The following is an 11,701-nucleotide window of genomic DNA, read 5'->3' as shown; positions in this document are numbered from 1 at the left end:
AGTTTATTGAAAACTACCCTTTTTAAAACCAATTCAAAGTACTAAGCAACAATAAGTAAGAAGCAAAATCAAAAAGAGAGGAAAAAATACACCAAGGATTTATGTTGGTTCACCCAACCTAGGCTAAGTCTAGTCCCTACAAATGTAGGCATTTCATGGCTCTTCTCACCTCTTTGTTAGTAACTGGTGCAAGCAGATCATTACTCTTTTCCTCTAGGATAACGAGGTGAGGAACTAGGTCTTGTTGGCTTTGGGGAATGAAACCCTCATTAGAAAACAATTTTTTGAAGTACTTGTCGGTCTCTTGTTCAAGTACTTTCTGATTAGTTTGCCAAGAATCATCCTCCAAGAAAATGCCAAGAATTTTATTCCTTTTCCAACAAACAACCGTTTAAGTGTTGAAGAAACAAGTGTTTTTATCGTTGAAACGCACCTACTTCTCTCAACATTTTTGATACCACAAAAATTTATCCTGGAGAAGGATCTCATTGTTCTCATCATGGAGCTATTTCTTAGGTCTTTTAAGGCTTTCAGAATCTTGGATCGCAAGGCTTTGTGGGAGACCTTTTAAACGGGCTTCTACTTTGTGTTTCTTATAAGCTATATGACCAAAAAAGTTTCTATTAAAAGCAAGGGCATTATCTTTAACATTATTGAGCTTACCATTAATAGTGTGAGCATGTTTGATCCAGGCTTGTTGAACTACCTTTTCAAACTCTTTGTCTGTATCCTAAACAGCTTGGAAACAAAAGGGGCGGTTTTTCTTGCTACTTTGATCACTCCCGTAGCAGAGAAGGATTATCGAATGATCTGAGTTGACTCAACATAGGGTTTCAACATAAGCTTTTCGAAAAGCTAATCTCCAGCTAGTGTCTGCCAAAGCCTGCTAATTCAGTCATTTTGTAATGGTAGATCCTATCTTCCCTCGAAATCAAGTGGATACATTACCTATGACTCTTAAGTCAATTAGATTGCACCTATCCATGAGGGATAAAAGGAGGAGAGCCCTACTATTGGAAAATTTTCCACCACGAACTTTAGAAGGATTGGTGATTTCATTGAAGTCTCCCAACAAAAGCCAAGGAATGTCAATGCTACTATGAAGGTTAACAAGATACTCCTAAAATAAAGCTCACTGATCAAAGTGAAGGCTTGCATAGATTGTTGAGCAAGCACACTTCATTGAAGCTTTCTTAATCAAGAAGTATATTATGTATTCATGAACATCCAACTTCTCAATGATCAAGTCGTAACAACAGTCAACCAGTACCCATATGATCCTCACGTGTCCTCAAGCTTCAGAGGAAAGGTTGAGCTGATAGTTTCGAGACTTCCAGAACTGATTTATTGCACTAAAAAGGCAATGGTTTCTACATAAATTATAATGACAAGGCATTGCTCCCTAAGGAGGTCCTTCGTCCTCTAATGACCCTTAGCATAAATGGCTCCTCAGACATTCCAAGACAAAAATGTAACTTCTTTAAATAAGTCCAAAAATCCATAAAAAAATGTGCAGAAGATGGAAAGTTAAATAGGCACACTCATTGCTCCACTTCCATACTAACAGTTTGAAAACCATTCACCAACTTGGTTAGCACTGTCGAAGTAAGACAACTCCCTATGGACATACTGGACGCATTAGGGGGTTAGATTTTGTTAGTCGTCTTTTACGACTAACTTTAGTATAGAAAAGTTTTACAATATATATATATATATATATATATATATATATATATATATATATATATATATATATATATATTCCCCAATTTATGGTTCTTTTTGTAGGATTGTAAATATTTTCTTGTTTAGTGAAATCTTTGCTCAGTAGATGTTCTCCGTGTGGAATTAATGTAAATTTCTCTTCATTTTCAGGTAAGAAGGAGTTAAATTAAGAAGTGCTGAAGTTGGTGTCTTGTTAGGCGAGGTCAATGCGCTTAGCGAGTCTCATTCGCTAAGCGAGACATAAGCCGCTTAACGAGTAAGAGGAATCTAGAAGGGAATCTGCTATGCAAGCACGCGCTAAGCGTGTCATCAGCTTGCTCAACGAGTCATTTGTCACCTTCCAGACTTAGCGCGCCATGCTCGCTAAGCTAAAGTTCACTTACTCGTGCTAAGCGCAATGTCGAGGTCAGAAAGCCCTTTTTAAAGCTTGGAGTGAGAGAAAAGAGAAAGCTTGGCGGAGAATGCGTAAAAACAGAGAAAAGAGGCGCAGAATAGAGCAAGGGAGTAAAAACCTTAGATTTTAGGTGGATTCTAGGTTTTTGAGTGATTTTTAGGATCCTAGAGGTGGAGGAGACATCCCCACTACTTTGTATCTGTCAATTGCTCTCAAATCCCTCTTCCTGATTGTAAAAGGCGCTTCCTTGTGATGGAAAGCTAAACCCATATGTTGAGGAATTCTGCTGAGTATTTGATGTAAACTCTTATCCTATCTATTTAAAGTTGTTTTATGTGTTCATTGTTTCTATTTGTGCTTTATTATCGCATGCTTGTGGCTTGATCACTCATTTGTATGTGCTGCTAGGAGCTTTAGCATTGGAAAATGTACTGCATCCTTAGAACTGGATAGAACAAGGCTAGGTTATCGTATTGTCTAGACACGGAGTGTGGTAATTAGTTTTTATTATGCTGTAGTCGTAACGCTGTTCGGTTAGGCTAAGTTCGACGAGACATCCGAGAACGAGGTTTAATTAGAATTAGTCCAAACTCACGAGACATCGGTGTTTGATATTTTAGTCCTCAACATAGAACACAAAAATAACCTTAAATAGAAAAAAACATTTAATTGCATTAAGTATCTCAGTAGGGGGACCCAACACTTTTACATATCTATTTTCACATCCACTTGCTCACATTTACTGTTTTCAATTAGAATAGAAATTACTTTTGTTTTTAATTCATGACAATCAATTCTTTATATAAAATGTCTGCCTATTGAATGACTCTTTGCCAATTGAAACAAGTTCCCTGAGTTCGATACTCGGTTCTTACCATTTTATTATTACTTGCACGACTTGGTACATTTGCCGGTTAGATTTCACATCACCATATTTATCAAGTAGTGCGAGGGTAAAACAAGTTTTTGGCGCCGTTTCCAGGGAACTTCTTTCTATTTGGAAAGTCTAGTTCAATTTGTAGGCATTAATTCTTTATTCTTTAATTAATTTGATTTGTTATTCTTTATTCTTTGATTAATCGGTACTCTTGACTTGGTGACTGCTGCTCTTGTTAGTGCTTTGTATGCGTTGTAAATCTTCTGCAGATAACTTAGCTCCATGGGATCTGGAGATTTAAGCCAATTGTAGGAGGAAAAACGTAGAGCGAAGAAGAAAAATCTTGCAATACAGAACACCACCACTAAGTTCCGAGGGAACTCATTAGATCTTAAAAGCAATAAGTTGTCTTTTAACTAGTATTTTTATTTTTCTTACTGATTCTGTTTAACTTTTTCTTTCTTGAGAGTCTATCCTCGCAGTGTTGAATTTCAGAAGAACTTATTCCATGACAAAAATTCTAGAAATGGAAGACCTTTTTAAGATGTGGAATGGACATCTTGACAACACACGATCAAGGGTCAGCCAACCACCACTGATAAATTGTGATTTTTGTGGAGGAAAGCATTACAATGACAATTGTTATTTCTACTCCATGAATAACTCTGGGTGGAGACAAGAGTTAAATCCTTATAGTAAATATGAAGAAGAAAGAATTCCTAATCTTGAAAGTGTGTTTGAAGAATTCATGGCATACCATGCTAGCTCTAAAGCCAATCAAAATTCAATGCAAAATCAGGAACTTCATTTTGGCAAGAGCTACTCCATAGAAAGTTATCAAGTGGGATCGGAGTTACAACCCTACAATCAAAATGAAGCAGAAAGAGGTTCCAATCTGGATAATTTGTTGATACAATTCAAGGAAACAACTGAATCAACTCAACGGGCAATTAAAAGTGCAAAAATTCAAGTTGGTAAGCTGGCAGAAGAAGTAACTCAATTTGTGGCCAGAAGGGAAGAAGACTTTGTAGAGGTTGAAGCTCAAGAGGAAAGCCCTGCAAAAGAGCATGATTCAAGAGGAAAACATGAGGAGAAAGGCGAGGAAAAAGTACAACAATGGGAGAAGTACCCAACAATAGAAAATCAACAAGAAAGTATTCTCCAAGTCAATACTTTTCCTCATCAACTAATTATCAAGGAAGAAAGGCAAGGAGAGCATGAGAAAGCCTTAAGTGTCATTCTTTCATTGATCACTAACACCTCTTCTGCAATGAGTTGGAAAGTGCTTCCAAAATACATGAAGTTCATGGAATTTCTAGCTAAAAGGCAAAACTACAAGGAAGATGTGTTATATGTGACCTTCATGCCACCTTGAAGGCACTTGACTTGTCAAGCTAATGACATTAAAGAAGTGTTTACTGGGAGGCAACCCGACTTTTCCTTTAGTTTCTTAATTTTTATTTTCTGTTTACTTTTTCATCTAGTTAGAGTTTGCTTATTTGTGATTGCATGAAAACAATTGTCAGCATGTCTTGCATTGCATAATGGGGTTGACAAGCTTCTTTGAAAGCTGTGGACGAAAAATAACTTACAAATTTTTTCCACTAGTCCACTCACTAAGTGCATCTTTCGCGCTAAGTGAATCTTCTTTATGCGCTATGCGAGCAATTGCTTGCGCTAAACGCCTCAACCCATGTCTATTGGCTGTAAGGGTCTCGCTAAGCGAACGAGTGCGCTGAGCCTAAAAACTTCTTTGGATTTCAATTCTTTTGAATTGGGCTAAGCACACCTGCTCGCTAAACACAAAAACTTCTCTAGAATTCTAATTGTTTGAATTGAGCTAAGCGAGACACTCTCGCTAAGAGAGACCCACTCACTGCAGGCCACGACCCGCTAAGCGCGAGTTGCAGGCCAATCAGAGATGCAGAACTCGCTAAGCGCGAATCTTCGCGCTAAGCCCAATTTCCTCTCTGGAATTTCAAATTTTTGTTCTGGGCTAAATGAGTTTGCCCGCTTAGCGCATGAGTATGAGAACTCAAACATCAATTTTGCTCGCTTAGCGAGTTAATGCGCTAAGCAAGGCAGTTGATACTACCAAAAATAAGGCTTAACTGCCTTAGGCAGTTACACTTTATGCTTTAAAGATCATCTACATCTACATTTTTTATTGTTGTCATTTCTGCACTACACTTCACCTTTGCCTGCACTCTTGCTTCCTTTTTGCTTCCAATATCAACAATCCAAGTAAGCATTCTGACTTAAGCTTTTATTTTTCAATTTTTGAACTTTAGGTTAGAAACCCTAGTTACTGTGCAAGTTTTGATTTTTATTGTTGATTGACTGTTGTTAGGTAGTTTTTAGTAAGTAAAATGTTAGGGGTTTTGTTTCGCACATAATGTAGATAGTTTCTATGCATTTTGATTAGGTTTTGTGGCCTAATAGAGGTATGTGTTGAAGGGCTGCAAAACCCCAATCTTTCTAGAGTTTTCGACGAACTCGCTAAGCGCGACTGTGCACTAAGCGAGGTCATCAGTTTTGCTTGTTTTTTTGGGTTTCCAGATGAACTCGCTAAGCATGGCCCTGACCTGCTAAGCGAGTTCATCTTCTCTGATGAAGGTTTGAATGTCTGTATGAACTCGCTAAGTGCGGCTATGCGCTAAGCGAGTTAATGTGTTTTAGACACTTAGAAATTTTTTTCTTGCTTTTGTGTTGGTAGCTTAGCGAGTGATCCTCCCTGAGCCACTCAACCCTGTTGGCTGAAAGCCTGGGCTAAGCGAGTTTATCTCACTAAGCCCCAGGAACTTGTGTTTATTTTTGAATGGGTGTCTAAGCGCTAAGCCAGCTTTGCTCGCTAAGCGCACAATCTTCTCTGTTTTTGTTATTTTTGGAACTGGGCTTAGCGAGCCCTGCTCGCTAAGCCATTTATTTTTCCAGAGGTTGTGTCGCGCTAAGCGTACCTTGTGCGCTAAGCGCAATTTGTTTTCTGTTTTCGAATTGGGCTTAACGAGCCTTCTCGCTAAGCCAATTATGCAGTAGAGTAGTTTTTTGTGTTAACTCGCTAAGCGCACCTTTGTCGCACTAAGCGCATGAGTTAATTTTTATAAGGCGCGCTAAGGGCCTAGTTTAATTTGCAGTTTTATTTTCATGTTTTCAATTTGAATAAAAACCTATCTAATCTTGTGTCTATGATTCTTTTGATGCAGATGGCTTTTAGGAAACGAAAGGCCACAACTTCTAGACCTTAGGCTAATTATGATACAACTAGATTTACATCTGAAGTTGCTTGGGACTGCTATGTAGGCACATATTCTAGGTTTTGCAAACTACGCCCAGACCCTCAGGAGCTGGCAGCCCGACTATGTATCCCTGGCAGGGGATTTGTGCTGAATGCAGAGGGCCTACCATGGAAGCTTCTAAGAAAAGACCTCACGACTCTGACGGAGACTTGGAGCGTATTGTCCTACTTCAACCTTGCCCCCACATCACATACTTCTGATCTTAACTTGGACAGGGCAAGGTTGGTGTATGGACGAACTCGTGATGAAGATGGATATGAATGATGAAGCTCTTATTTCTGGACAGATATCTTTGATAGCTCAGTCCAACTCCTCTCGGCTAGGATTTCCAGCCATTATCATTGCTTTATGCATGGCCAGAGGAGTTACCTTAGATTCCTTGACATTTGAGTCACTCAGCCTAGCCATTAATTTGGCCTACATCAAGAAAATTTGCTAGAACTTGGATGAGCCTTCGGTCAACTTCCTAGGGACCAGCAAGGCCAGGGCCAAAGGATCTGAGGGTCCATCTTCCGCTACTCCCCAGGATTCTACACTACCAGCTCCCCTACCTCCCATAGCTCCAGCTCATCCTGACACCTCCGCTCAGAATGCGGACCTCATAGTGCCGATGCTATAGAGCATACACCAGGTTCTATACCTGGTGCTTCAGCGTCTACAGAATCTGGCTCAGCATCAACCAAACATGAGCTTGGAGGAGTTTCCTCCGCAGGAGGCTTGACCAGGAGTCCAGCCTTCTTCTTTTGGAGGAGGTGAGGCCTCCGCAGCCCAGGAACCTCAGGCGGAGCAGAAGGATGATGATGAGGCCATACTGGAGATCCTAGAGCCATTCATACCAGAGGCTGAACCAAAGGCAAATCCAGTGACTGCGGAGGCTTCTTCAGAGGCGACTCCATAGGTGTCTCTAGTGACCACAACTGTATTGGACACCACTACTCCGCAGGCATCTCCAGTGGCCACACCAGTAATGAATTTCTCTGATGATGATGCCACATTTATGGATCAGGACCCAGCTCAGGACCTATGACATGACAAGACTTTTATTTTCCTGTCTTTTGAACACTTTTAATTTTATTCTGCTTTTAGTACAATTTATATTTATGTTTCAGTTTTTAAATTCAGTCTTTAGTTTTTAATTTCATTTTTTAGTTGCATGGTTTTATTGTCTAAAGCGTGTTGAACAGTTTGCAATTATATTATATACAGTGGTTTGGTTGTTTAATTTAAAAGAAAAAAATCCAATGTTTGTTGAATGGTTTGAATTGATCGATTTCATGAAGTGAGTGAATTGTAATATGATGATTATATGCTTTGAATAAGCGTGCAATGTTTAGAAGAGAAAGAACACGGATTAGGATCATGACTAAAAATGTTAGTTAGTTGGACAGATTGATTTTGAAGGAACTCATTAGCCGTAACCCGGAGAGTGTGTGACCTTTAATGATGAGAGAACAACTAGCATTTAGTAATGATTTTTGCATGAATTCTGATTATGGAATGAATGTATGAATTTGAGGATGATGAAGGTCGTGATTGATTGAAACAAGCCACTTAGCCAAAAGCTTACCCTGTGAATAATTGATATATCCCTTGCACCCATGATTGAGTTGAAAAATTTGATTACTTGATTGAACCCTGAGCTTGTAAATTATGTCTCCTTCTACCTTGTCTTAGGTTGTAGGAGAGCATCATTCATAACAAGATTGTGGTTCAAAGCAAATTTGTCCCAAATTTGGGGGAGTTTGTTGGGTGACATCAATAATGGTAAGAAGAGAACAACACACATAGTAAATAAATAAGCAGTTTCTTCGTTTAAAAAAACTGTAAATATAAAGAATAAAAAGTGTGTGTGTTGTTATCTAAGAAAAAGAAAAGTTAAGTGTCGAGAGGCAAGTAAGTGAAGCTGGAAATTAAAATGAAAAGAGTTTATCCATGGATGTGTGATCTCTTAGAACTTAAGCTTTTGCATCCTAGAAAAACAATGATTTGTTTGCAGCCCAGCCCCATTACAAGCCTAGAAAAGTCCTTCAGATTCAGTTTGTATATTCATTACTGTATGGCATGACATGAAGTGCAAAGATTGAGACTTGTGTTAGTTGTTGATTGGTGAATAGCCTAAACACTCGTGCTTGAGTGAAACAGTGATCGTGAGGCATTGGTTGATGATTCTTCTTTGATATTTGTCTTGCTCACTAGCTTAATTCAGTTGTGTTTCTTAATAATCATGTTCATATCTTTGAAAAGTTGCATGTCTTGTGAAAAGTTGTTGATTGAAGCATTGTATGCCACTCATGTAATGTGATTGAAAGTTTTGGAACAAACACATTTTTTGAATAACCACTGTGATTTTGTAACCTCAGAACAAGTGAATTGTTCTTTCTTTGCTTGAGGACAAGCAAAACTATAAATTTGGGGGAGTTTGTTAGTCATCTTTTACGATTAACTTTTGTATAGAAATTTTTTACAAAATTGTATATATTTTACCCAATTTATGGTTCTTTTTGTAGGATTGTAAATATTTTATTGTTTAGTGAAATCTTTGCTCAATAGATGCTCTCTATGTGAAATTAATGTAAATTTCTCTTCATTTTTAGGTAAAAAGGAGTTAAATTGAGAAGTGCTGAAGTTGGTGTCTCGCTAAGCGAGACATTAGCCGCTTAGCGATTAAGAGGAATTTGGAAGGGAATCTGCCATGCAAGCATGCGCTCAGTGTATCATTAGCTCGCTCAGCGAGTCATTAGTCACCTTCCAGGCTTAGCGCACCATGCTTGCTAAGCTGAAGTTCACTTACTCGCACTAAGAGCGAAAATGGCACTAAGCGTGATGTCGAGGTCAGAAAGCCCTTTTTAAAGCCTGTAGTGAGAGAAAAGAGAGAGCTTGGCGGAGAGTGCATAAAAACAGAGAAAAGAGGCGCAGAACAGAGCAAGGGAGTAAAAACCTTAGCTTTTAGGTGGATTCTAGGTTTTTGAGTGATTTTTAGGATCCTAGAGGTGGAGGAGACATCCCCACTACTTTGTATCTGTCAATTGCTCTCAAATCCCTCTTCCTGATTGTAAAAGGCGCTTCCTTGTGATGGAAAGCTAAACCCATATGTTGGGGAATTCTGCTGAGTATTTGATGTAAACTCTTATCTTATCTATTTAAAGTTGTTTTATGAGTTCATTGTTTCTATTTGTGCTTTATTATCGCATGCTTGTGGCTTGATCACTCATTTGTATGTGCTGCTAGGAGCTTTAGCATTGGAAAATGTACTGCATCCTTAGAACTGGATAGAACAAGGCTAGGTTATCGTATTGTCTAGACACGGAGTGTGGTAATTAGTTTTTATTATGCTGTAGTCGTAACGCTGTTCGGTTAGGCTAAGTTCGACGAGACATCCAAGAATGAGGTTTAATTAGAATTAGTCCAAACTCACGAGACATCGGTGTTTGGTATTTTAGTCCTCAACATAGAACACAAAAATAACCTTAAATAGAGAAAAACATTTAGTTGCATTAAGTATCTCAGTAGGGGGACCCAACACTTTTACATATCTATTTTCACATCCACTTGCTCACATTTACTATTTTCAATTAGAATAGAAATTACTTTTGTTTTTTATTCATGATAATCAATTCTTTATATAAAATGTCTGCCTATTGAATGACTTTTTGCCAAATGAAACAAGTTCCCTGAGTTCGATACTTAGTTCTTACCGTTTTATTATTACTTGCACGACTCGGTACACTTGCCGGTTAGATTTTGCATCACCATTTTTATCAAGTAGTACGGGGGCGAAATAGAGGTCAATACCCATATCATCCTGGCTATCAAGATTGCTCTCTACGTGACCATTTTGTCGTGTATCATGATTCTACATAGTCCCCGTCAATGCAAAGGATTATTAGCTTAAACCCAGGTTGAGGGCAAGTTAGGTGAGTTTTGCATCAACATCAGATCTATATTGTTGGCTTTGGATTTATACGTGGGCATTTACAGATAATCTATGATTATCAGCTGGTGATTCACCTGCCTTGGGATATCCTACCCCTCTTTTTATCATTGTGTCAAGGTGATTTTATCACTTGCTCCTGGGTTAACTGATCATACTATTAAGGGGACACATTTGTCTCAACACCCGAGTTTTGAGGTTCAACATTCACCATCTCATGGGTTTTTGTGTTTTTCGAAGGCCTGTTATTCACCATCATGCGACTTGTATGAGGGTCTGCCATCCCCATTTGGTGCAAGCCTCTTTTTCTTTGACACTATGATCCAATTCCCATGCACAATAGAAGGATCAATGCATTGTAGGTAAGATAGGTCCTCATTCAGTGGAGTAAATTTCTTGGAGGGATCACCCATCTTTTATGTTGAGGCTTCCCCATTCTTCTTTGTCTATTGTGAAGACCTAGATTTAGGGTAGTTGCAAGTGACATGATCGTAATGCCCACAGTCTGTGCATATCACATGCAAGCCCTCGTATTCAATTGTTTGTCATGTACCATTCAATCAATACTTTCCCACTATTGGCTCAATGAGGTCTAGTTCCACACACACTCGAGCGAAGCGGCCTTGAGCCACGTTTAGCATTTGGTGGTCCACCTTGATAGGGTTCCAATGGCAGAGGCTATAGATAAAAGCACACTCTCATCATAAAATATCTTTCCAAGACTGGGTAAGCAAACCCATGCTAATGTGTGTTACATCCCATTTTTTCGTGAAATAAATTAAAAAGATTTTTCATTTAAAATAAATAGAATTAAAAAAATGATTAGGTTTTTGTAATTAAATAAATAAAGAGAAATAACTTTAATAAATAATGGTTTGAAGAAAAAAATATATATTTTATTTATTCATTTGATAGGAAATAAAATAGAGATCTTTTTATAAATTAATAAAAATAAAGAAAAATAAAGTAAAGAATAGGCTGAGAGTACCTAACTATAAATAGAGACAAGTTAAGTTAATTTTTAGAGTTACGATAGGTAAAAGATGAGTTATTCACAATTAGGGAGTAGTGAGAGCATGTGTAAGGATCTTTAGAGTATCTAGTGGAATGAGTTTTTGGGGTGTTTCTACAAATTTTGATTCTATCTTTACAATTATAACTGTGAATTATACATGTTTGATAGACCAATTGATGTTTCAATGAGAAATTGTTGTGAAATTGATGTGTTCTTGTGTTGAGTGTGAATTCTAAAAATTGAGTTTTTTATTAACATGAATTGTACTCTAAATAATATTCTCTTCAATTATTTATTTTATACAAATTATTGTCTTTGATATATATATATATATATATATATATATATATATATATATTATAATAATAAAATAATAAATTAAAGAAAGTTGTAAAGTTAATGCGTAGTAATATTTCTTTTGATGTAATTTTAATTTAATTGTTGTAGAAACTATTTTTGATTT

Source organism: Glycine max, chromosome 8, assembly GCF_000004515.6.
Source record: "Glycine max cultivar Williams 82 chromosome 8, Glycine_max_v4.0, whole genome shotgun sequence".
Classification (NCBI taxonomy): domain Eukaryota; kingdom Viridiplantae; phylum Streptophyta; class Magnoliopsida; order Fabales; family Fabaceae; genus Glycine; species Glycine max.
The sequence above is the reverse complement of the archived record's forward strand: the minus strand, read 5'-3'. Positions refer to the sequence as shown.